Source organism: Phyllobates terribilis, unplaced genomic scaffold (assembly GCF_046119375.1).
Source record: "Phyllobates terribilis strain yellow unplaced genomic scaffold, ASM4611937v1 Scaffold_3__8_contigs__length_932513732, whole genome shotgun sequence".
Lineage (NCBI taxonomy): Eukaryota > Metazoa > Chordata > Amphibia > Anura > Dendrobatidae > Phyllobates > Phyllobates terribilis.
The window spans coordinates 401,326,873-401,353,091 of NW_027362763.1; positions in this window are offsets into that span (position 1 = coordinate 401,326,873).

Sequence of the window (26,219 nt, forward strand, 5' to 3'; positions counted from 1 at the left end):
TAACCCCTTTACCCCCAAGGGTGGTTTGCACGTTAATGACCAGGCCAATTTTTACAATTCTGACCACTGTCACTTTTATGAGGTAATTACTCTGGAACGCTTCAACGGATCCCCCTGATTCTGAGATTGTTTTTTCGTGACATATTGTACTTCATGATTGTGGTAAAATTTCTTCGATATCACTTGCGTTTATTTGTGAAAAAATGTAAATTTGGCAAAAATTTTGAAAATTTTGCAATTTTCAAAATTTGAATTTTTATGCCCTTAAACCAGAGAGATATGTCACACAAAATAGTTAATAAATAACATTTCCCACATGTTTACTTTACATCAGCACAATTTTGGAACCAAATTTTTTTTTTGTTAGGGAGCTATAAGGGTTAAAAGTTGACCAGCGATTTCTCATTTTTCCAACAAAATTTACAAAACCATTTTTTTAGGGACCACATCACATTTGAAGTCACTTTGAGAGGTCTTTATGACAGAAAATACCCAAAAGTGACACCATTCTAAAAACTGCACCCCTCAAGGTGCTCAAAACCACATTCAAGAAGTTTATTAACCCTTCAGGTGCTTCACAGGAATTTTTGGAATGTGGAAGAAAAAAATGAACATTTAACTTTTTTCACAAAAATGTTACTTTAGACCCAATTTTTTTTTCATTTTTGCAGGGGTAACAAGAAAAAATGGACCCCAAAATTTGTTGTGCAATTTCCCCTGGGCACGCAGATACCCCATATGTGGGGAAAAACCACTGTTTGGGCGCACGGCAGGGCTCGGAAGGGAAGGAGCGCCATTTGACTTTTTGATTGTAAAATTTGCTTGAATAATTAGCGGACGCCATGTTGCGTTTGGAGAGCCCCTGTGTGCCTAAACATTGGAGCTCCCCCACAAGTGACCCCATTTTGGAAACTAGACCCCCCAAGGCACCTATCTAGATGCATAGTGAGCACTTGGAACCCCCAGGTGCTTCACAAATTAATCTGTAAAAATAAAAAAGTGTTTTTTTCCACTTTTCATTTTTACGAATCAATTTGTGAAGCACCTGGGGGTTCCAAGTGCTCACTATGCATCTAGATAGGTGCCTTTTGGGGGTCTAGTTTCCAAAATGGGGTCACTTGTGGTGGAGCTCCAATGTTTAGGCACACAGGGGCTCTCCAAACGCGACATGGTTCCAATTTGTTAGTGGACACCATGTCGCGTTTGGAGAGCCCGTGTGCCTAAACATTGGAGCTCCACCACAAGTGACCCCATTTTGGAAACTAGACCCCTCAGGGAACTTATCTAGATGTGTGGTGAGCAATTTGAAGCCCCAAGTGTTTTGCAAAGGTTTATGACGTAGAGCCGTGAAAAAAAAAATTTTTTTTCCACTAAAACGCTCTTTTAGCCGCAATATTTTTATTTTCACGAGGGTACTAGGAGAAATTGGACCACAAAAGTTGTTGTGCAATTTCTCCTGAGTACGCTGATACCCCATGTGTTGGAGAAAACTACTGCTGTTTGGGCGCATGTCAGGGCTCGGAAGGGAAGGAGTGACGCTTTGGAATGCAAACATTGATGGAATGGTCTGCGGCCGACATGTCACGTTCTCAGAGCCCCTGATGTGCCTAAACAGTGGAAATGCCCAACAAGTGCCCCCTTTTTGGAATGGATACCTGATTTGTCAATTTTATAATGTAGTGTTATACGCCAGTTGTGTAGGACAACCTGACAAACACTACACAACTGAAGTATGACAACCTGACGAACACTATGTCAGCTGTGTAGTGTTCGTCAGCTTGTCATATGTCAGAAATTAATTCAATAGTCCATGGAAGTATGGTACCTTTTGAAGCAGTCTTTCATGCAGAGGCCATTTTTGTCAGGGCAGGTGTCACATTGGTAAATGGTGTCCTTGCGTATTCCCCTTCGGTAACACACTCGGCACTTCTTTTGTGACTTACCTTTTTTTCCGCTGTGAGGGATCTGCCCCGGGAAATGCTGGCCCGGTACAATTCAAGGTCCTTCAGTTCCAGAAGTAGTGGGGCCCGCTCCGCCACCGCTGCCAAATATCAGGGCCTTGATAACTGTCTCCTGAAAGTGAAGATACGACGCAGAAGTCTGGCCTGCACATTTTGACAGAAAGAAAGGGTTGTGCATTGCCATCTGAACAATGTGCACGGCCAGCTTCTTATACCATACCTTGGCCTTTCTCAAAGCACTGTATGGCTGGAGGACTTGATCGGAGAGATCAACTCCCCCCATGTACTTGTTGTACCCCACTACACAGTCTGCTTTGGCGACCTGTGTAGTGGAACCTCTTACAGTGCTGAGGGTGCTGCCATCACCATGTATGGTGGTCAAGAGAAGGACATCCCTCTTGTCCTTGTACTTGATCACCAACAGGTGGTCGCTACATTGGGTTCTGCTCTCACCCCTTCTGAGCAGCTGCCCAATTAGCGTCTTTGGGAGGCCTTTCTGATTTTTGCGGACAGTACTGCAAGCTGCGGTATGTCGCGCAGAGAGGGACTTGAAGAGTGGGATACTTCTATAAAAGTTATCCACGTACAGGTGATAACCTTTATCCAGCAGTGGGTGCACCAAGTCCCACACAATTTTCCACTCACTCCCAGAACAGGGGGGCATTCAGGGGGTTCAATCCGGGAGTGCTTCCCTTCATAAATTCTAAACTTGTGAGTGTACCCTGAGGTACTCTCACAAAGTTTATACAGCTTGATCCCATACCTAGACCTTTTACTGGGCAGGTACTGCTGGAATCCAAGCCGCCCCTTAAAAGAAATTAAGGACTCATCCACGCAGATGTCCCTTTCGGGCACGTACACTTCACCAAACTTGTTGTTGAAGTGCTCGATGACCAGCCGAACTTTGAAAAGACGATCAAAAGTTCAGGTCATCGCGTGCAGGACACCTTGCATTATCTTGGTAATGCAAGAATTTGTGGATGGCCTCAAAACGTGTCCGGGTCATGACCATTCGGAACACTGGAGTGTTATACAAAACGTCAACACTCCAGTATTGCCGAACCTCTGTTTTTTTCAGGATCCCCATATGAAGGACCAGGCCCCAAAACTTCATCATTTCTTCTGCGTCTACAGGAGACCAGTTAGAAAATGATGAAGAGGGGTTTTGTTCCCAAAATTGATGAGCATACAAATTAGTTTGGCCCACCATGAGGTTTATAAAATCCTCAGAGAAAAAGACTTTGAAAAAGTCTATTTCTGTGAGGCTGGTGGTGTCAAACTTGATTCCTGATTCCGCCACGAAATCAGGAATCAGTAGCTCGAAATTTTCGGGGGTCAAGGTCCATACGGGATCAGTAGTGGGGGGGCGCTGGAACCTCTTCTCTCCTGCGACAACTGCGGGGCGGTCCAGCAGCACCTGAGGAGGAGGAAGAGGAGGACGATGAGGCGTCGGAAAAGTAAAGAAATGTGGGATCCTCGCTGTCAGTCTGTGTCGGAGGCAATAATAGCGTATGCCTCATCCGCTGAATAGCGAGTTTGGGATGAGCCGGACATTTTTTTTTTCTCGTGTATGTGGTGCGTGTGTGTCAGTACTTTATTTAGAGTGTGTGTGTGTCAGTGTGCTTGGTGTGAACTTTTTTTTTCTGAAGAAAAAAAAAGAGAAAAAAAGGAACTACCGTAGGTGGTGCAAACAGCGAGCACGAGTGCGGATCGGTGAACTATGTCACCAATCAACTCTCAGCAGCTGCTGGATGTGTGCGCGGATGTGGTGCAAAGGTGGGGGGGAGAATTGACAGGGACAAGAAAAAGTCCTGAAAAGCAGCGAGCACGGACGTTGATCAGTGACGTAGACACTGCTCAGCGCTCGGCCGCTGCAGGACGCACGAAAAAAAAAAAAACTGTGGGGGAGGAGGATTGGGGGTAAAAGGAGGGGGGGAGGGGTGGATGAGGGGAGAACAGAGATGGACTTACCAAAGTCTTCTCTGTTCTTCTTTCAGCAGGATCAGCAGCAGGTTCTGGAAGAGGCTCTGGAGCAGGATCCGCAGCAGCAGGATAAGGAGCTGGAGACCCAGGACCCTGGAGACAGCAGCAGGACGCCGGAGCAGGAGATCCAGGACCCTGGAGACCGCAGCAGGATGCCGGAGCAGCAGCAGCGACTGGAGCAGGTAGGAGAAAGGTCTTGTAGTGTAACAGAAGATTCGGTGGCACTACAAGGCCCAGCACAGCGCAGATCAGACGTGACCGCTCTGTAGAAATCCTCACCAAGTGTGAGGATCTGCAGGGCGGTCACAGGGGGGTGACAGGCAGGTCACAGGCCGGTCACCTCCCGGTCAGGTACTTTGATTGGTGCAATCGATGAGGACATAGATCGCACCAAATCAGAGATGGCTGGGCCCTGGGCACGCACCACAGGGGGTCACAGGGAGGTGACAGGCAGGTCACAAGCCGGTCACCGCCCTGTGACCGCCCTGTCACCTGTGTTCAGGTACTCTGATTGGAGCGATCGATGTCCTCATCGATCGCTCCAATCAGAGCTGGCTGGGGGATCTATGACATCACAGGGGGTCATGGGGAGGTGAGGTCACAAGCCGGTCACCGCCCCGTGACCGCCCTGTTACTGCGCGGTCCCGCTGTGATCGGTGCAATCGATTTGATCTGCGATTGCACCGGTCCTAGCAGTTTGGGGAGAGGGCTGGGGTTACTAGGCAACAGCCTAGGATCGGTGCTTTTAGGAGCACCGATCCTAGGCTGCACATCACTGTTTCCGGCAATCTGATTGCCGGAAACTGTGAGAAATGCTGTGATTGGCTGTTCAGAATTGAACAGCCAATCACAGCTATCGTGGGTGTGAAGGGGTGGCGACACCCCCCCGAGATGCCGGCGCCATCTACCCTAAGGTAAGATGGCACCGGAATTTTAATGCTATCACCGCGACTTCGGTCGCGGTGCCGCATTAAAGATAGGGCGTATAAATACATATCTGGTCCATAAGGCTCAGGGCACAGATACGTATTAATACGCCCTATGTCGTAAAGGGGTTAAAGTAGTGGACAATCTCTTTAAGAATGAACATTGGTTATTTAGATTGTGAGCCTCAATAGGAACAGCGATGCTGATTTCTGTAAAGCGCTGAAGAATTAATGGCACTATATAAGTGAGTTAAATAAATAAATGGTTTCAGCCGATCTATCACAGACTGTCATTGGTTAAAATTAAGTGAATCCATGTTTTTCTGATATATAAATGAGCTGTTGCAGGCTATGGGCAGGACACTGATCTGCATGATAATCGACTTCAAGAGATTATTTAAAATACAAATGCACAGGCAACCAGCACTGCAGCGACTCAGTCCTTGTGCAGAGACTCCAGAAACTCGACCTTATCAGCTGGAGCAATCAATCTTACCATCAGGTGCAACTCCCTCCAGAAACAAAGTAAGTCACAATTCATACATGAAGAAAGCGAGGTGGCACACCGATGTAATAAAATCTTCTTTTATTCCATTTCCATTAAAAATGCAGGGAAGCGGCACCTTTTGCGGCATTTTTAATGGAAATGGAATAAAAGAAGATTTTATTACATCGGTGTGCCACCTCGCTTTCTTCATGTATGAGATTATTTAAAATGACAGGGGAGTTACCAGTGTGACACATGTAACTAACACACAACAGTAGAACTGAACTTAGTCTCATAACAAACACATTAGCAGCTACAGCTCTACAGCTCTGCTGTATTGCAACAATCAAAACCTGCAAGTAACAAAATGCACATAAACCTTGCTGTAACTAAATAAGTAAAAAACAAAAGTGCATTTAAACAACATAGGGTTCTTAGTAACACTGTTTTTGATCAAAAATTATATAAAAGCCATCCCACCATGGCACGTTGACCCTTTTCAGGAGGGTCCTACACTGTCTAATATTTAAAACCTTACCATGTGTCAGAGTTGACCTCAGTGTGTGAATAAGGGCAGACAAATGACAGGGTCCTGAACTGTGGACACTAGGCAAGCTATTTGAATGTAATTTCCAGTTCAATGAAGGGAGGACACACCCTGGCTTGCATAAAATGCAAAAAAAATAAAAAAACGCAAAATTGAGCTTGGTTTAAGTTGGTATACATGCAGCACATAAATGCTTGTTCACACTGGCCATAAATCAGACAAAACCTACAAGAAACAAAATGAACATAAACCCTGCTGTAACTAAATAAGTAAAAAGCAAAAGTGCATTTAAATAACATTTGCATTTGCGTTTTTTTCTTTGTATTTTTGCATTTTATGGGTTTATGTTCATAAACGTATTCTCTTAATAGGTGCAGTAAATCTCCAACATCAAAAACTCGCGAGTGCTCAATATGGGAACGTAGTCTTAATGGGGTTGTTTTTTTAATAGCTTATAATATTATAAGTTACAAAATAAGTCATACTTGCTTTACCACTCTTACCTCTACGGTTCTAACATTTCCCAGTCCTGCTGGAACAGGAAGTACAGAAACCAGCAGGGATTGGGAAGAGTCAGGACCAGATTTCATGGCTGGGCAACCTCTTTTAAATAATTAAATTTAATTTAGGAATGATAGAGACCAAATACATACTGATAGGGATTTTAGATCGTGAGCCCCCTTTCAGAATAGTGTGGTATGTGTGAAAAGCGCTGCTGTATATGTTTCTGCCATATAAGCAAGTGTAGTAAGTAAATTGCATAGTATCAAGTATTTTTGTATACCAATAGGAAGTCACTTATTTATGTATGATTTCTGTTTTTGGGCAGAGGTAAGAGTATCTTAAATCCTGACATTCCTGCTGAGTTTCAATAATACTGCATCAGATAGAACAGTGATTTTCAACCTTTTTTGAGCCGCGGCACACTTCTTATACTTAGAAAATCCTGGGGCACACCACCAACCAAAATAGCACAAAATGACACTAAAACAGTCATATTATACATATAGTTAATAATATAGATTCTAAATTGATTTTACTCACTCAGTGTGAAACCTGGGCCTGTTTCGATTAAACACAAAAGGGATATCCTGGCAGGAATGGTGGAAAGACACACACGAAGCTCTTCCTCAACAGTTCTCAGTTTCTCCCTGTTTTTAGTTTTTATCGCAGTCAAGCTTGAGAAGCCCAGCTCACATAGATATGTGGTTGAAAATGGGAGCAATGTCAAAATAGCTTTGTTGGCCAGAATGGGGAACTCCTTGGCAACAGATAACCAAAAACTGTCCAAAGGAAGATCAGCAAACTTTAGCTTTAAACCGCGATCTTGCTTCAGTTCAACGAGTTCCTCTTGATCCTTTAAAGTCATGTCCTTTCCAGCAACGGATAATGAGCTGTATGGGTCCCTAACCCAGTCAAGGCATTCTGTGAAGGCTGAAGAGAAATAGAACGATAACTTCTCCTCAAGAGTTTTCAAATGTCTGCCAATCGCTTCGCACATTGCAGCAGTATTGTCATCATGCAGTTTCTCGGTGAGTGGGAACATCTGAAGGTTGCCACCCTGCACATGTTGTTGCCAGAGCTGCACCTTTAAACGGAATCCGTTCATTTTATCAGTGCTTGTAAGCAGGTTTTCATTTCGACCTTGCATCCGTGTGTTTAGTTCATTCAGATATTGAAATATATCAGCCAGGTATGCCAGCTTTGCACACCACTCATCACTTGCAAGCTGCTTTGAATAATCGGACCTCTCGTTTGTAAGAAATATTTTAAGTTCCTCTCGCAACTCATACACACGGGCCAGCACTTTGCCGCGTGACAGCCACCTGACCTCCGTGTGGAGCAATAAGATTTTATGTTCCGCTCCCATTTCTGTACACAAAGACGCAAATAAGCGACATCTCAAAGGTCGCGTCTTCACAAAGTTCACTATGCGCACAACATCATCCAACACAGGAGCTAGATCTGCTGGTAAGGTCTTTGCAACGAGGGCCTCACGGTGCAAGAAACAGTGGGTAGCAAGAACATCTGGGTTTCTTTCTTTAACCCTACTTACAAAGCCTTTGATGCGCCCGACCATGGCTGCGGCTCCATCAGTGCAGACACCTGTGCAGTTTTCCCATGTAAGTCCACTTTTATCAGGATATTCCGATGTGACTTGGAATATTGCCTCTCCTGTTGATTTTTCTGTCAGTGCCTTGCAAAATAGGAAGTTTTCTCTAATGGCTTCACCATCCACAAAACGCACATTGGCCAACAACTGACAATGTCCACTGATATCCGTCGACTCATCAAGTTGCAAGGCAAATTTCTTACTGATGCGCACCTTTTCCAAAACAACTGTTTCAATGGCTGCAGACAAGTCATCAATCCGTCTGGCAATTGTGTTATCAGAGAGAGGCACTTTAGCTATCTCTTTAGCTGCTTCAGGGCAAAGCATCTCATTTACAATAGCTTTACAAGCTGGTAGTATTAATGTTTCTGCCACAGTGTGGGACTTTTTTGATTTAGCTATGAGTTCAGCAACAAGGTAGCTAGCTTTGAGGGCTCTCTCATTTACCTTTGTGCTTTTTCTCAAAAAAGTTGCCCCTTTCTCATTGTTTGTACGGAAGCGTACAAAATACTCCATCGGTTTATTTTGAACGGAAGGGTGTTTCGTTTGGAGATGGCGTTTAAGTTTGCTTGGCACCATAGCGCTATTGGAAAGCTTCTCACCACACACCAAGCACAGTGGTGTTGGTGCTGTCGCATCCCCAGTGGAAGTAAATCCAAATGAAAGATAGCTTTCACTGTATTGCCTTGAGCTCACCGTCTTGTCTTTTTTCTTTTGTCGAACTCTCATACTAGAGCCTTCATTTGGGTTAGAATTGTGTCCAGGGTCCTGTTCGGCATTTGCCTTTTCCATTCTCAAATACTTCTCCATCACTGCTGAGATAGTGTGCGCAGCCACACACTAAAATAGAAGAGTATTACATTATCTGCCACACTTAAAGGACCTCTGCTAGGCATATTTCATTCCTGAGGGCTTAAAAAGCAGCTCTCGTGGTGACAAGAAGCTGATTTAAACCCCCCAAGAGTGAACTTCGCGAGATCTGTATGTGTGTGATAATAACTTATATTACTACGGTCTGCATTTCCTGGTTGAATTGACACTAGTGACGTAGCACTCAGCTTTCTCTATAAGTAGAATAGAGCCGGCTGCCAAGTGCTACGCCACTAGAGTCAATTAAAGCAGGACATGACTGCTGAAGAACGGTACTAATATCATTTATTATTCCATACATACAACTCTCACGGAGTTCACTCTTTGGGGTTTTAAATCAGCTTCTTACCACCACAAGAGCTACTTTTTTAGCCCTCAAGAGTGAAATATGCCTGGCAGAGGTCCTTTCAATAAATTATTTATTTTAAAAAAGTGAAATAAAAAAGGATAACCCCCTCATATATTCAATCCCATGTAACCTCATAAATACAGTCCCACGTATATGAGCACATGATTTTCAGCATCATATACTGTGGTGATGTGCACTGTACAGCGCCACAGTATATGGTGCTGATTATTATGTGGCTCATATACTGCAATATAAAGGGGTACAATGAGAAGTACTATGGCCATGAGGCCAGAGTACAAGTGCCAGCTCATATACTCAGCATATGAGCTGGTACTTGTAGTACTCCAGCCTCATGACTATAGTATTTCTCATTTTACATTTCTCATTGTTATATGCAGTATACTGCTGGAGTACTAAAAGTACCAGCTCATATGCTGAGTATTCTGCCAACAGTTCATATACTCAGGCAAAAGCTCATATAGTCAGCATTATTGGCGGGCATTACCTTGGCAGCGGGCAAATGCGTGAGTCTCTCCGCTCTCAGGATGACGCGCCGGCCTCGTAGACGTCATTAAGTCGTGCGAGGTTCAAAGCCTGCACATGTGTTATTGTACACGTCTCCTACATTGTAAGAAGGCGTGACTGCGCATCGAGCGCATTGCCGGGAAACAAAACACAGGGGGCACCATAGTTTGGGGAACTTTCCCCGCGACACACCCGACCATGTGTCGCGGCACACTAGTGTGCCGCGGAACACTGGTTGAAAATCACTGAGATAGAACATGGTACAACTTTTTCTGCTAGGGTGCTTTCACATCTTGTTTTTTTCCACATTCATTAGTCCTGTTGGGGCTTATGTCCAAACCCCCTTTGCAAAACAGTATTCGGATACATGAGCAGATGGGGTAATAGACTATAATGGTGCTGACAGAGTGAACGTGCGCTGTAATGTACATTATTTTCAGGCGTAGACGCCTACTGGAGACAGACTCCCAGACGCAGTCTACTATATCTGAATGTCGGCCTCCAGTAGGCGTATATGCCCAAAAATGGCGCATAGTTCACGTTCAGTCTGTCACCACCATTATAGTCTATCGCCCCGTCTGCGCATATATCCAAATCTCATTTTGCATGGGAGGTGGGGGTTCGGCCGGAAGCCCCGACGGGACCAACGAACGTGGAAAAAACAAAATGTGAAAGCACCCTTAGATTCATACAAAATCTAGCAGGAAAAAAGCACTACAGAACATATCAATGAGTAATCTGAGGTTTGCAGAGGTAAGTTAAAGGCCCAAACGTCTATGCATGGATGATTATGGAACCATACAACTTTAACATTATGTAATTTTATACATGTAGGTAAATAGTCTACAGATAAGCAAACCTCTTGTCCTATTTAATTTCATGTAAACCCTCCTAAAATCCACACAGGAAAAAACACACCAGGTTGCAATACACACAGGTTTCGTTGGTAATAGCTCATGTTATGGGGTAATATCCCCAGTTATTGTTTTTTTTTAACTAGTTTTAGACTTCCTCCCACGCTGGCAGACTCTCCTGAATGGTGGACTTTTCCCTTCCTGTGCTAGAAATAGAGGAGATTGTATTGTGTATCTCAGCTGTCTGCCTACAAGTGCTTTGTAATTGAAATGCCTGAAAGACTTTGATCTGCTAAAATGCTGGCTCATGGTAGACAATGCGCATGTCTGTGTCTTCAGTTAAAGGTAATGAAATCTTCCCACTGCGGAGGGCTGTTATTCCCCACCCAAGTGTCAAACACTCAAATGTACTTGTAAATTAGATGATTCAAAACAAACCCAGGACTTTTAGTTATATTTTTGCCTTATGTCTTTAAAGTTATATATCAAAATATAGTAGTTTTGTTCAAGTATTGGAATTTTATATATGAAATATCTTCTAGACTAGACCAGAGATTCTATAGATCGGCTGAGCGTGCATGTTTATTTCTGCAAGAAGGGAAGAGTAAAGACCCATTTACACTGGCCAAAATGTATACGATCCTAACGACCAATCTTTCACGATAACTGTATAATGTGAATGCATTGAGCAATTGAGCGATGTGTCCAAAAAGGCTTGTTCATTCAACATAAAATAGTTTAGGTCAGTGAAAAACTCTCCCCATTTCCAGGCAACTATATTAGTGCTTTTCTCCCAAGCAAAACCAAATCAGACATGTTAAACTTTAAAGAATAATTACATTTTTAAATGTGTTTTTTTTTTATTATATTTTGCAGACACTTTAATTGCTTGCAGATCAATGGAGGTTTGGGTCCTGAGACCCCTGATGATCGCTCAAAAGAAACAATAACAAAGCATTCGTACTACAGTCTCTATGTACCTGAACTGTGCACTTTATGGAGGTGTTTTGAGCGATTGTTGGGGGTCTCAGCACCTGGATCTGCAGGCATTTTAAATGTCTATTATAAATAAAGAAAAAAACTGCTGAAAGTTACTCTTTAAATTAACATTAAAACTTGTGGACTAGTTTAGTTTCTCCCATACATATTAGCTCATTGGCTTGATTCCATCTTATTTGAGGATCTGACTATAAAAGTGAGATTGTCTTGTCTGATGAAATAAAGGCTACTTTGAGCCAAAAACATTGTCTTGTGATGTGTTAACTAAGACTGACTTCATCAACCGGGAAATCTAATTTGTGATGAATTAATTTGCTGCATTCGAAAGTACTCCTCCAAAGCTTCCAATTACCTTGAAAAGATATGCATCACTCTCAGAGGTTTCCTAGCACTGTATCCAACTTCTTTCAGGCTATTTAATGCTAACACAGCCTTAGGCCCCCTTCACACGTGCGGTGGCAATCTGGGTAATGGAATTGTAGGGTTGATATCAGCAGCTGGCGCGGACATCTAGCCCTGGGATTTGTAATGTCTGCCAGTCACCCCCATAACTAACCCTGTAGTCAAAAGAAATAAACACACTATAGACTATGGAGCTTTGTTCTCTGAACAGAGCTCCATACGCTGGACGAAGAAGAGAGCGATGGTAATGAGACCTCCATGGGGATTACGTCGAACTGGTGTGGATTTTTTTTTATAATAAATGGGTGAAAGAGGGAAATTGTCGGGGGAGTGATTTTTACAAATAAAGGACTTTTCTGTGTGTGTTTATTTATTTTTACTACTGGGTTAGTAATGGTGTGTTGGACAGACGCTAATGTGTCTCAAGCCTTAATATGGCAGCAAACAGCCAACAAAAGAGCAAAAAGCTTGTTTGTCTATTGATTGCATCTTTCATGTGGATCCAAGAACAGGGGTTGTGCCGCTGACTGTATGCAAACTGTAGAGACCGACCAATTGTATTAATGATTGTTCGACTCTATACACTTTGCATTGGCCTGTGTTAAATTCACTTATATCCCTGGCATTAGTTACAGAGAGAAATTGAAACATGAAAACGTGTGTCGAGAGTTCCTCTAAAATACATCTGTTAATGAGTTTTTTTTTTTACTTATCAATATTAAAAAATGGTGCCAGATCATGAGAAATAGAGTATATGTACCTACACAGTCCAGCTGCGGTGATGTGTTCCCTACATTGATATTACCCTCTTCAATAATGAGACAGATTGCCACTGCAGTCATATCCCTTCCATTATTCTTTTTTTTTTGGTGTTCTTTTCACCCCTCCTTTTTCCAAGCGCTATATCTTTTTTTTATTTGTCAACCAATGTAGCTGGATGAGTGTAATTTTAAATTACACTATTCATTTTACTATATAGTATACAGGAAAACAAGAAAAAAGTGGTGAAATGTTGAAGAAAAAAAAAAACACCGTTCCAACAGCATAATCTTTTTACGGTGTTCATTGTGCGCTAAAAAAATGACCAGGCAATATGAGCAGCTGTTCAGCTTTGGAGTTCCCGGATGTAAGCAGTGAACAGCACAGCTCTGGTCACCACATAGTGGCCGGTCCCAGGTATTGCAGCATAACTCCTATTCACTTCATTAGGAGATGAACTGCAGTACATGTGAAAATGTGGCATACTAAATAATTAATTTAATTATAATTGGTAGCTACAGATCAAAATGCTTTTATGATATTCAGGAATTTCAGTACAAGGCACATTGAGCACTAAAGTTTAATATTGTTCATATTGTTACAAATAATCATTTAGAAATAATAGTATATTGTTCAACAATCTGAGTGGGATTAGATCATTTGTTTATATTCAATAAAATACGTAATGGTTCTGTACTTTCCAAGGTCAAATTATTACTATTATTTAATCACAGTTGTCTTTCTGTTTTGGTTTGCGAGTTTTCTCAACAAGAAACTTTTTTATAAAACCATAACATAATGTAACAAAGTATATATGTGACCTTGTAATACTGTAGAGGGGTTAGGATTGCTCATCAATATCAGATCGGTGGTGGGGCGAGACCTGGCACCCCTGTTGATCAACTGTTCTTGGCATCATCGGAGCCCAAAGTGATCAGTTGCGGAGCGGAACTACACAGCTCCATCAACTGTATAGTGGCTGCAGCCAGGTACTGCACATCTGCCACTATTCATGTGGGACTGGAAGAAAAAGACAATAGTGCTGCCAGGCTCTGATTCATGCTGTCCGTGGTTTGGAAAGCATAAATCCCGTGACAGGTTCCCTTTAAGTTACATCTCTTCAAACCTTCAATAGTTGTATCATTAGGGTATGTGCACATGGAGTTTTTTGAAACAATTAAAAAATGACAAGTTTTTCAAGTGGAAACTGCTTCAAGAAACGCTCCTTATATATGGGGTTTTACAGGTGGTAATTTTTTTTTTCCTGAAACATTTTTTATTAATGCTTTAACATTTTTTGTTCAAATCTTTTTATTGAAGGTTTTTAACTTAGTAACAAGACCACATAAGAGCAAAAAAAAAACCAACAACAATATTTAAAGGGATAAAAGCGAAATACAGGGTGGAAAAAGTTAAGGGTAAAAAGGGGGAAGGAAAGATATGCTTTATTTTGAATCATTTTCTGTTAACATCTTGTAAATGGTTTTAAGTAGTTTTTGGGCATTTTTCTCAGATATTTTTAAATGCATTTAACAGTTAATAAAACACTATCATTTTCTGAGGTATAAACACCTAAAAGACGTGTACAAAATGCTCAAAGTGATGCCCAGGCATCTTTATAGCATTATTGTAGCCTTCCCATTGACTTCTTATGTAAAGTGTAAAGCGGCCTCATAGTGGAAGACGTCTGAAGAATTGACAGGTCACTTTTTTTAAACGATTGATGGTTTTGAAAACCTGAAGCTAATTAAAAATGATCAGGAGACTGACCATATAAGCAAGAAGTTGTTTTTTCAATACAGAATTTTTTTACCTGTATTTCAGGTTTTCATTTTTTTGTGTGGACCCTTAAAAAACTCATACCTTCCTACTCGTGCTGCAGGAACTGCCTCTGGCCAAGATTGTGCAACTGAAGTCATTATCTAGCCTTGTCCTTTACTTTAGGGCTTGCTCAAACTGACGAGAAGCCAGCGTAAAACTAGGACAACTCCTATCCGATGTTTCATCATCGCTCCAATCATTTTGTCACGCCAAGTCGCATGCATGTTGCAATTGACAGCGTATATCCGGCTTCGCACACCCATACAAGTCGATGAGTGCGTGCAATACATCGGACTGCACTCGGATGTCAACCCACTGCAGTCGATACACCGACTCACAGAATGAAGAAGATGGAGAAATTAAGTTCTCCATTTTCTCTGCACCTGTGATCCGATTCTCAAATGCGAGACAATTGGATCACAGTAAAATGACATTCGGCTCACGCTCGCAGCAGAGTTTGAGCCAATGGTCATTTGCTTATAGAATCCGATCCTCTCACATGAGAGAATCATCGGATGCCATACGCTAGTGTGAGCGAACCCTTATGCTCATTGTTCCATTATCAAAGAGAATGGTCTCCCCTCACCCTTTACACACTGCAGGATCTCCTTATCAAATGACAGCAGTGTAAGTTATTTTATCTACTCTACATTCCTCTTAAAGCACTACTCCAGAATGTTTTTTTATTTTACCTCTGTAGTGGTGTCACTAATGTAAGTTCTTTACCCTTAGTATTTTACTCACCAACCGCCTTCTTCATCTGTTATCAGCGCCGCACCGGTTGTCTCCAGCAGACTGTGACCTGCCAGATCACTCTAGTGTTTGCAGGGTGAGCCGGAAGACACTACTCAATATAAGTCTACAAGGGCAAAAACAAAGCTCTTATAGACTTAACTTACGGTCACAAGCTCTCAATGTATCTCTGACTTCCGGTCAGTTAGAAGTTGTGGTCACAAGATGGCGGATTGGGATCTGGAAGAGCAGAAAATAGCGGGAACCTGTCACCAAATTTGTCACATATTAGCTTAAAATATCAACTTATTCAGCGTCTGCTCTGCTTTCCCCAAATCCTTATGTAACCCCCTGAGTCCCCCTGTATAACCCCAAAAAACCTTTTTGATTTCTCCCGTGTTGTATTCTAATTGAGTTCGATGGGCGTGACTTTGAGCTCTCCACTCCTCCCCCCTGCTGCTCACCATCCTTGATGTTGATGATGCCCCCTGCGTCATCCTCATCGTCGTGAGAAATCTTGTGCCGTCACAGACAAATCGCGTCTCGCGCCTGTGCAGTATGCTTTGCTAAACTGCGGGCAAAGCCGAAAAACAGAAGTGCACATACGCACAGCAATGGCAGCAAAATCCTTCCGCTACATGAGCCAGAAAGACGTGTGCCAGCGCATGCCCACTTCTGTTTTTCGGCTTCACCCGCAGTTGGGCAAATCATACTGCGCAGGGGCGAGGCGTGATTTGTCTGCGCAGGCGCAAGATTTCTCACAGCGATGAGGATAATGCAAGAGGCGTCATCAACGTCAAGGACGGCAAGCAGAAGCTGAAGCCGGGGGGAGGAGTGGAGAGTCCGAAGCCATGCCCATCAGACCGGACGAACCCGATTAGAATACAGCGCGGGAGAAATTAAAAAGGTTTTTCGGAGGTATCCAGGGGGAGTCAGGGCGTTACATAAGGATTTGTGGAAAGAAGCGCAGACGCTAAATAAGTTGATATTTTAAGCTGATATGTGACAAATTTGGTGACAGGTTACCTTTAATGACCAGCAATACGCCTTTTCATGGCAGCTGTTGAGAGGCCTTAATCTTTAGCAGAGCTTTTTCACTGTGCTGAGGATTAAGTCTATAGCGCCCTTTCAGGAGGTAAAAATCTCGTGGGTGACAGCACTTTGACAGCTGACACCATGCGGCATCAGCCACAACCGGTTTCTAAATGGTTAAAAGGGGTTTAATACATCCCCTTTAACACTATCTCTCCCCCCCCCCCCCCCCCCCCGCGATTGTCAGCGCGGTTGCCGATAGTTGCCATCACACTACTATGTCATCTGATGACCCCAGGGTTCGGTGATCTGTTAGGCACTGCCATAAGCAGAGTCTAACAGGCTGAGTCAGTGAGAAACTGACATGTCGCATCCACTGCAGAACAAGAGTACAGCCATGTATGAGACCAACAATAAAAGTGAAAAATATTCATGTACCATAGTGGTACTCAGTAAAAAAGTAAAAACAAGTGTAAGGCGCCGGTGTTCACACCGTGCAGTAACTGAGGCAGTGACCTAATCAAGTCCAACATAAACAGCTTTATTCAGCAACTCACGGGTAAACAGAAAAGTCCTCCGGTTCGCAGCCGGGTTAACATGAGTTTTTAAAAAACGGTTGCCCTGGGCCGCTCAGAGCCTGACGGGTGCAGAGCCTTCCCAGGCGTAGGTTCAGCTACACACAGTCCTGCAGAGCTTTCTTGCTATGGTCCTAGCAGGTCTCAACACTGAACAACACTAATCCTTAGTGCAGGGTTTTTAAAAGACCTGTGGCAAGAGCCACTGGAAAACCCGGTTTGGAGGGAGGAGGCCGCCCCACTGCCTTCCTGTAGCCTCCTCCAAAAAATGAAGGCCCTGCCGGGTTTCACTAATCTGCCTTAGCCAGGTAGCCTGACCCGGTCAATGCTCACCTTCATTCCTGCATTGCAGCTGCAGGTGAGTTTGTGACTGCAATGCACTCCAATGGATTTAATAGGTCTCTGTACACATTCTGGGGGATATATAACGTTCCTCGTATACGATCCCAGTTACTGCCTCACACAAGTGAACTATGTAAAAAAAACACAAAATGAGTGCACAAAAATCATGAAAACCTGTTTTGCCACTTGCATCGGGTTTCCACGTAAATCCTAAAAACCGTGATTCAGGCGAAACCTCCCTCGGAACCACTCACTATAATGAGGCACATGGAGTACTTTCGCGGTGTCTCATCATTTTATTCATCATTTTAGTGCACAAGTGTGATTGACCACAGTTCTGTGAACGCCTAATAAGATGGATACCACTGGAACAGACACCAAACTGAGTTCATAGTGACTGCATCTGTCTCATTATAGTGGGTGGTTCTGTCGGTTGTCTCATCTGAATAGTATTTTTGTGAGATTTACACGGAAACCGCAGTGTAAGTGCTCAGCGTAGAACACAAGAATGTGATCCAGCCTTACACTGAAAGCGATCAAAAAATATATCAATAAAAACACTGAATTATCCCACACAAAACCAGCCCCTATTCAGGTCCGTCAACGGTCACTGGAAATATAGGGAGTCCCATTTTACTGGTAGAACAAAAACTCTGGAAAAGTTACATGGCTCCCACCCCTTCAAGTAAAATCCAGAGAAATCTTTGTTCCCAAATGCATTCCTCCCTCTCACCCCACTGTGCTTAAACCGCTCTAAGTGGCCACATTTTTTGCATTACTATAGCGAGGAAAGCCCACTTAACAATTTATGGGGTGTGTATCTACAGAAGCACAACTGGGCGCAATGTATGGGCACTAAACTAGCATATTTTAAATTCTCCAGGAAAAAAAAACATGGCATGGATGTTACAAAGTGAAAACAACTAAGGCCAAAATAGTCACTGCAGTCATAGATGACCGTGAGAGGTGCAATTTCCAAAATAAGGTCACTTTTGGGAGTTTTCTGCTGTCCTGGCACCTTTGGGGCTGTGCAAATGTCAACTGCAAACTATTGTAGCAAAATCTTCTCTCCAACAGCCAAACAGAGCTCCTTCCTTCTCAGCCCTGACGTGTGTGTGGTGAAACAGTAATTTCTGACGACTATCTGGTGTGACTAACTAGTTTAAGGATATAAGCATTCAAAGTTTGAAAATCTCACATTTTTCAAAATTTTCATCAAATTTCAGATATTTTCACACAAAAAAAAAGGAAAAACTTAGTGACCTAAATTTACCGCTAACATAAAGTACAATGTGTCACAAAAAACAATCTCAGAATCACAGGTATAAATTTACTGCTACCATAAAGTACAATGTCTCATGAAAAAAACAATATCAGAATCACTGGGATATATAAAAGCATTACTGTCATGGGTTTACCGAGACAGAGAGGAGCCAGAAGACTGCAGTGTGAGTTTACATACTCCTGCATTGAGTAGAAGCACTTCTCCCTCTTATTAAATGGTGCTAGTTTCTTTCAGCAGTGCAGGAGTAAAACTGCTCAGCTTTGAGTCTCTGAAGCTTCCTTCTGGATGTTCTCAGCTGTGCAGCATCAGCCACTCCCCTCTCCTGTATAGTCTCTGCTCTGGCAATCTGGATTGCCAGTGTTAAGTCTTGTACTGCCTGGTGAGGAGTGGAGCATTCGGTGTTTAGTTGAGACATTTAAGGAGAGTTGTTCTGTGACTGTTGCTTGGAGTTTTGGTTGTGTCCATAGTCCTATTCTTTTTTTGTTTACCTTTCTTATCCCTTCGGTGTTTTCCCTCTAGTGTCTGTGAGTGCATATTTTGTGTGTTTGGTATTTTCATTTGTCCCTGTATGTCCTCCCTTGTTTATCTGGTTGGTGTATTTACATACACTATTCCTCCCCACTTCCCTGGGTGGGGGAGGGGACAGATAAGGGCTGATTTAGGAGAACAGCAAGGTACATGACCCCAGTATTGTCCCCATCTGAAGTAACCTGGGGAACAGGGTTAGATAGGGCGCACCTAGTGTTAGGGACAGGGAAGGTCCCTGGTCCCGCGTTGTCAGACAACAGCATCATGACAAACTCATAAAGTGACACTAGTCAGATTTGAAAAATGGTGCTTGGTCATTAACCCCTTAAGCCCCGCGGGTGGTTTGCACGTTAATGACCGGGCCAATTTTTACAATTCTGACCACTGTCACTTTATGAGGTAATTACTCTGGAACGCTTCAACGGATCCCCCTGATTCTGAGATTGTTTTTTCGTGACATATTGTACTTCATGATTGTGGAAAAATTTCTTCGATATCACTTGCGTTTATTTGTGAAAAAAACGGAAATTTGGCGAAAATTTTGAAAATTTTGCAATTTTCAAAATTTGAATTTTTAAGCCCTGAAATCAGAGCGATATGTCACACAAAAGAGTTAATAAATAACATTTCCCACATGTCTACTTTACATCAGCACAATTTTGGAACCAAATTTTTTTTTTGTTAGGGAGCTATAAGGGTTAAAAGTTGACCAGCGATTTCTCATTTTTCCAACAAAATTTACAAAACCATTTTTTTAGGGACCACATCACATTTGAAGTCACTTGGAGAGGTCTTTATGACAGAAAATACCCAAAAGTGACACCATTCTAAAAACTGCACCCCTCAAGGTGCTCAAAAACACATTCAAGAATTTTATTAACCCTTCAGGTGCTTCACAGGAATTTTTTGAATGTGGAAGAAAAAAATGAACATTTAACTTTTTTCACAAAAATGTTACTTTGGACCCAATTTTTTTTATTTTCACAGGGGTAACAAGAAAAAATGGACCCCAAAATTTGTTGTGCAATTTCCCCTGGGCACGCAGATACCCAATATTTGGGGAAAAAACACTGTTTGGGCGCACGGCAGGGCTCGGAAGGGAAGGAGCGCCATTTGACTTTTTGATTGTAAAATTTGCTTGATTAATTAGCGGACGCCATGTTGTGTTTGGAGAGCCCCTGTGTGCCCAAACTTTGGAGCTCCCCCACAAGTGACCCCATTTTGGAAACTGGACCCCCCAAGGCACCTTTCTAGATGCATAGTGAGCACTTGGAACCCCCAGGTGCTTCACAAATTGATTCGTAAAAATGAAAAAGTGAAAAAAAAAACACTTTTTCATTTTTACGAATCAATTTGTGAAGCACCTAGGGGTTCCAAGTGCTCACTGTGCATCTAGATAGGTGCCTTTGGGGGTCTAGTTTCCAAAATGGGGTCACTTGTGGGGGAGCTCCAATGTTTGGGCACACAGGGACTCTCTAAATGCAACATGATATCCGCTAACAAATTGAATGGAAAATCGTCTCAAATTGTTAGCGGACACCACATTGCGTTTGGAGAGCCCCTCTGTGCCCAAACTTTAGAGCTCCCCCACAAGTGACCCCATTTTGGAAACTAGACCCCCCAAGGCACCTTTATAGATGCATAGTGAGCACTTGGAACCCCAGGTGCTTCACAAATTGATTCGTAAAAATGAAAAAGTGAAAAAAAAAACACTTTCATTTTTACGAATCAATTTGTGAAGCACCTAGGGGTTCCAAGTGCTCACTATGCATCTAGATAGGTGCCTTGGGGGGTCTAGTTTCCAAAATGGGGTCACTTGTGGGGGAGCTCCAATGTTTGGGCACACAGGGACTCTCTAAATGCAACATGGTATCCGCTAACAAATTGAATGGAAAATCGGCTCAAATTGTTAGCGGACACCACATTGCGTTTGGAGAGCCCCTCTGTGCCCAAACTTTGGAGCTCCCCCACAAGTGACCCCATTTTGGAAACTAGACCCCCCAAGGCACCTTTATAGATGCATAGTGAGCACTTGGAACCCCCAGGTGCTTCACAAATTGATTCGTAAAAATGAAAAAGTGAAAAAAAAAACACTTTTTCATTTTTACGAATCAATTTGTGAAGCACCTAGGGGTTCCAAGTGCTCACTATGCATCTAGATAGGTGCCTTGGGGGGTCTAGTTTCCAAAATGGGGTCACTTGTGGGGGAGCTCCAATGTTTGGGCACACAGGGACTCTCTAAATGCAACATGGTATCCGCTAACAAATTGAATGGAAAATCGGCTCAAATTGTTAGCGGACACCACATTGCGTTTGGAGAGCCCCTCTGTGCCCAAACTTTGGAGCTCCCCCACAAGTGACCCCATTTTGGAAACTAGACCCCCCAAGGCACCTTTCTAGATGCATAGTGAGCACTTGGAACCCCCAGGTGCTTCACAAATTGATTCGTAAAAATGAAAAAGTGAAAAAAAAACCCACTTTTTCATTTTTATGAATCAATTTGTGAAGCACCTGGGGTTCCAAGTGCTCACTATGCATCTAGATAGGTGCCTTTGGGGGTCTAGTTTCCAAAATGGGGTCACTTGTGGGGGAGCTCCAATGTTTGGGCACACAGGGACTCTCCAAATGCAACATGATATCCGCTAACAAATTGAGCCGACAATTTGTTAGCGGATATCATGTTGCATTTGGAGAGTCCCTGTGTGCCCAAACATTGGAGCTCCCCCACAAGTGACCCCATTTTGGAAACTAGACCCCCCAAGGCACCTATCTAGATTCATAGTGAGCACTTGGAACCCCAGGTGCTTCACAAATTGATTCATAAAAATGAAAAAGTGATTTTTTTTCACTTTTTCATTTTTAGGAATCAATTTGTGAAGCACCTGGGGGTTCCAAGTGCTCACTATGCATCTAGAAAGGTGCCTTGGGGGGTCTAGTTTCCAAAATGGGGTCACTTGTGGGGGAGCTCCAAAGTTTGGGCACACAGGGGCTTTCCAAACGCAACATGGTGTCCGCTAACAATTTGAGCCGACAATTTGTTAGCGGATATCATGTTGCATTTGGAGAGTCCCTGTGTGCCCAAACATTGGAGCTCCCCCACAAGTGACCCCATTTTGGAAACTAGACCCCCCAAGGCACCTATCTAGATTCATAGTGAGCACTTGGAACCCCTAGGTGCTTCACAAATTGATTCATAAAAATGAAAAAGTGTTTTTTTTTCCCTTTTTCATTTTTACGAATCAATTTGTGAAGCACCTGGGGGTTCCAAGTGCTCACTATGCATCTAGATAGGTGCCTTGGGGGGTCTAGTTTCCAAAATGGGGTCAATTGTGGGGGAGCTCCAATGTTTGGGCACACAGGGGCTCTCCAAACGCAACATGGCGTCCGCTAACAATTTGAGCCGATTTTCCATTCAATTTGTTAGCGGACACCATGTCGCGTTTGGAGAGCCCGTGATGTGCCTAAACAGTGGAGCTCCCCCACAAGTGTCCCCATTTTGGAAACTATACCCCTCAAGGATTTTATTAAGGTGTATAGTGAACATTTTGAACCCAGAGGTACGGCACAGAATTTGTTTACATTAGGTCATCATATTGAATAAGTTGTCATTATTCTTGAGCGCAAGTGCTCGCTACTTGAGTTTGCATCGGGTACTCAGGTATGCACCATGTACAGCGTGTGCTCGAGTGACATGCTCGAGTCCCTGCTCCGCATGTTTCACGGTTATTAGACACCCAAAAAATAACATGCGGGGATCGCTCGTGCATGGCAGGCAATCCCCGTAAAGTTTTTTGGCCGCGAAGCATATGGGGCAGAGACTCGAGCATGTCACTCAAATACTCACGATACTCAATGCATACCAGAGCACCCGATGAAAACTCAAGTAGCGAGCACTTGCTCTCAACACTAGTCGCCATATCGTCATCTTTTTTTCTTACTTTTGAAAAAAATCCCAACCCTAGCCCCAGCACAACCCTAGCCCCAGCACAACCCTAGCCCCAGCACAACCCTAGCCCCAGCACAACCCTAGCCCCAGCACAACCCTAGCCCCAGCACAACCCTAGCCCCAGCACAACCCTAGCCCCAGCACAACCCTAGCCCCAGCACAGCCCTAGCCCCAAACCCAGCCCTAACCCTAGCCCAATCCTAACCCAAGAGTTTATTTTTGACGCTGTTCCTTGTGCGGTATAAGTGATTAGACGACTTTATTCTTCAGGTCGGTGTGATTACAGCAATGCCAGAATCATATGGGGTTTTTATGACTGACAGCTGTCACACACTAAAAGACGCATTTTTTGTAAAATCTAGTTTTTGCATCGCCATATTTTGAGAGCTATAATTTTTCCAGATTTTGGCAGACAGTCATGTGACGGCTCGTTTTTTGCGGGATGACTTGACGTTGTTATTGGTGCCATTTTCAGGCACGTGACATTTTTTGATCGCTTTCTATTCCGATTTTTGGGAGGCAGAATAAACAAAAAACAACAATTCAGGAATTGTTTTTTTTTTTTTTTCTTTAATTCTGTTCCGCGTGTGGTAAAATTGATGAGGTATCTTTATTCTTCGGGTCAGTACGTTTACAGCGGTACCACATTTGTATAATTTTTCTATGTTTTGGCGCTTATACACAATAAAAGCTATTTTATAGAAAAAAATATTTTTTAGCATCGCTTTATTCTGAGAGCTATAACTTTTTTATTTTTCGGCTGATAGAGCTGTATGGCGGCTTGTTTTTTGCGGGACGAGATGACGTTTTCAGCGGTATCATTTTTATTTATATGCGTCTTTTTGATCGCGTATTATTCCACTTTTTGTTTGGCGGTATGGTGATAAAGCATTGTTTTTTGCTTCGTTTTTTTTTTTTTTTTTTTTTACCGTGTTCACTGAAGGGGTGAACTAGTGGGACAGTTTTATAGGTCAGGTTGTTCCGGACGCGGCGATACCAAATATGTGTACTTTTATTGTTTTTTTTTGTTTTTTTTTTATAATAATATTTATTGATGGGTACATTATATTTTTATTTTTGGTGGATTATTTTTTTTTTTATATTTTTGCAAATTTTTTTTTTATTTTTTTTTCCACTTTCACACAGTTTATACACTTTATTACTTTGTCCCACTCTGGGACTTTCACTTTTTTTTCTCTGATCGCCTGCATGGCACAGGAATGCAGCACCATCCCTATGCCATGCAAGCTGTCAGAAATGCACAGTGTGAAGATTGCTTGGAGATGCACTGCGCATGTCCAAGCAATCTTCCTGCTGTCTGGTGACCCGGATGTTGTCATGACGACATTGGGTCGTCATGGCAACACCCGGGAAGCCTTTGCAGACTGCGCTGGAAGCCGGAAGAGGAGGTGAGTATCGGCGATCACCTCCCCTTGCCCCCGCAATGCCGCGATCGACTTCGATCGCAGCATCGCGGGGGTTAATGTGCTGGGAGCGGTGCAGGACCGCTCCCTGCACATAGTACCGGGTGTCAGCTGTGACAATCAGCTGACACCCGGCGGCGATCGCGCCCGCACAGCCTGTGTGCGCGCGCGATCGCCATGACGTACTAATACGGGTCTGGCTCTTAAGTCCCAGGGCACAGACGCGTATTAGTACGGCAAATGTTGTTAAGGGGTTGAAGGGATTTTCCCACGAACTAAAGTTCATTTTAATCAGTAGATCTTGGAATAATAACTCCCACAATTGGATGTGTTTAAATAAAATGTTCCTGTGCTGAGATAATCTTATAAGTGTGCCCCTGTTATGTACTGGGTAATGGCCGTGTCTGACTGGGCAGGAACATGGTCTGATCATACCACAGCTCCTGGGTAGGGGGGAGGGAGCAAAAGAGTATACAGATATTACAGCACAAGATCACAGCTGATTTTTTTTGTGAGGTAAAACATTTCACTGCCTGTTTATAAACAATGTTTTACTTCAAAGAAAGAATCATTTGCTGTAATGTCTGTATACTCTTTTGCTTCCTCCCCTGCCCAGGAGCTGTGGTATGATCAGACCATGTTCCTGTACAGTCTGACACAGCCATTACACAGTACACAGCAGGGGCACATTTATCAGATTATCTCAACACAGGAACATTTTATTTAAATACGTTCAATTGTGGAACTTATTATCATTCCAAGATCTATTGATTAAAATGAACTTTTGTTTGTGGGAAAACCCCTTTAAGCTCAAAATTGGCTCTGTCACTAAGCGGTTAATATTAGTGATGAGCGAGTGTGCTCGCCACTGCTCTGTACTCGTCCGAGCATCACACTGCTCGACATGCTCGGCGAGTATTTACGGGTTGCTCGGGCGGGAGCTCGGGTCCCTGTCCTGCATGTTCTTTAGAGAGCCAATGAACATGCAGAGATTGCTTACCACACACTGTAATGCCATAGGCAAGTTGGTTGTGGCATTACAGTGATTGGCTGGCCGCATAGCGTCATCGGGTCTATATAAGACCTGGTGACGCTAGGCTCGTCACAGTATATCCCGGAAACAGGCTGAGTAAGGAGAGGTGCGGCTGTGTGAGGGACAGAATTGGTGGTATAATAGTTAGATATAGGTAGTGGTACTCCAGAAGTATATATATATACAGTACAGACCAAAAGTTTGGACACACCTTCTCATTTAAAGATTTTTCTGTATCTTCATGACTATGAAAATTGTACATTCACACTGAAGGCATCAAAACTATGAATTAACACATGTGGAATTATATACTTAACAAAAAAGTGTGAAACAACTGAAAATATGTCTTATATTCTAGGTTCTTCAAAGTAGCCACCTTTTGCTTTGATGACTGCTTTGCACACTCTTGGCATTCTCTTGATGAGCTTCAAGAGGTAGTCACCGGAAATGGTCTTCCAACAATCTTGAAGGAGTTCCCAGAGATGCTTAGCACTTGTTGGCCCTTTTGCCTTCACTCTGCGGTCCAGCTCACCCCAAACCATCTCGATTGGGTTCAGGTCTGGTGACTGTGGAGGCCAGGTCATCTGGCGTAGCACCCTATCACTCTCCTTCTTGGTCAAATAGCCCTTACACAGCCTGGAGGTGTGTTTGGGGTCATTGTCCTGTTGAAAAATAAATGATGGTCCAACTAAACGCAAACCGGATGAAATAGCATTCCGCTGCAAG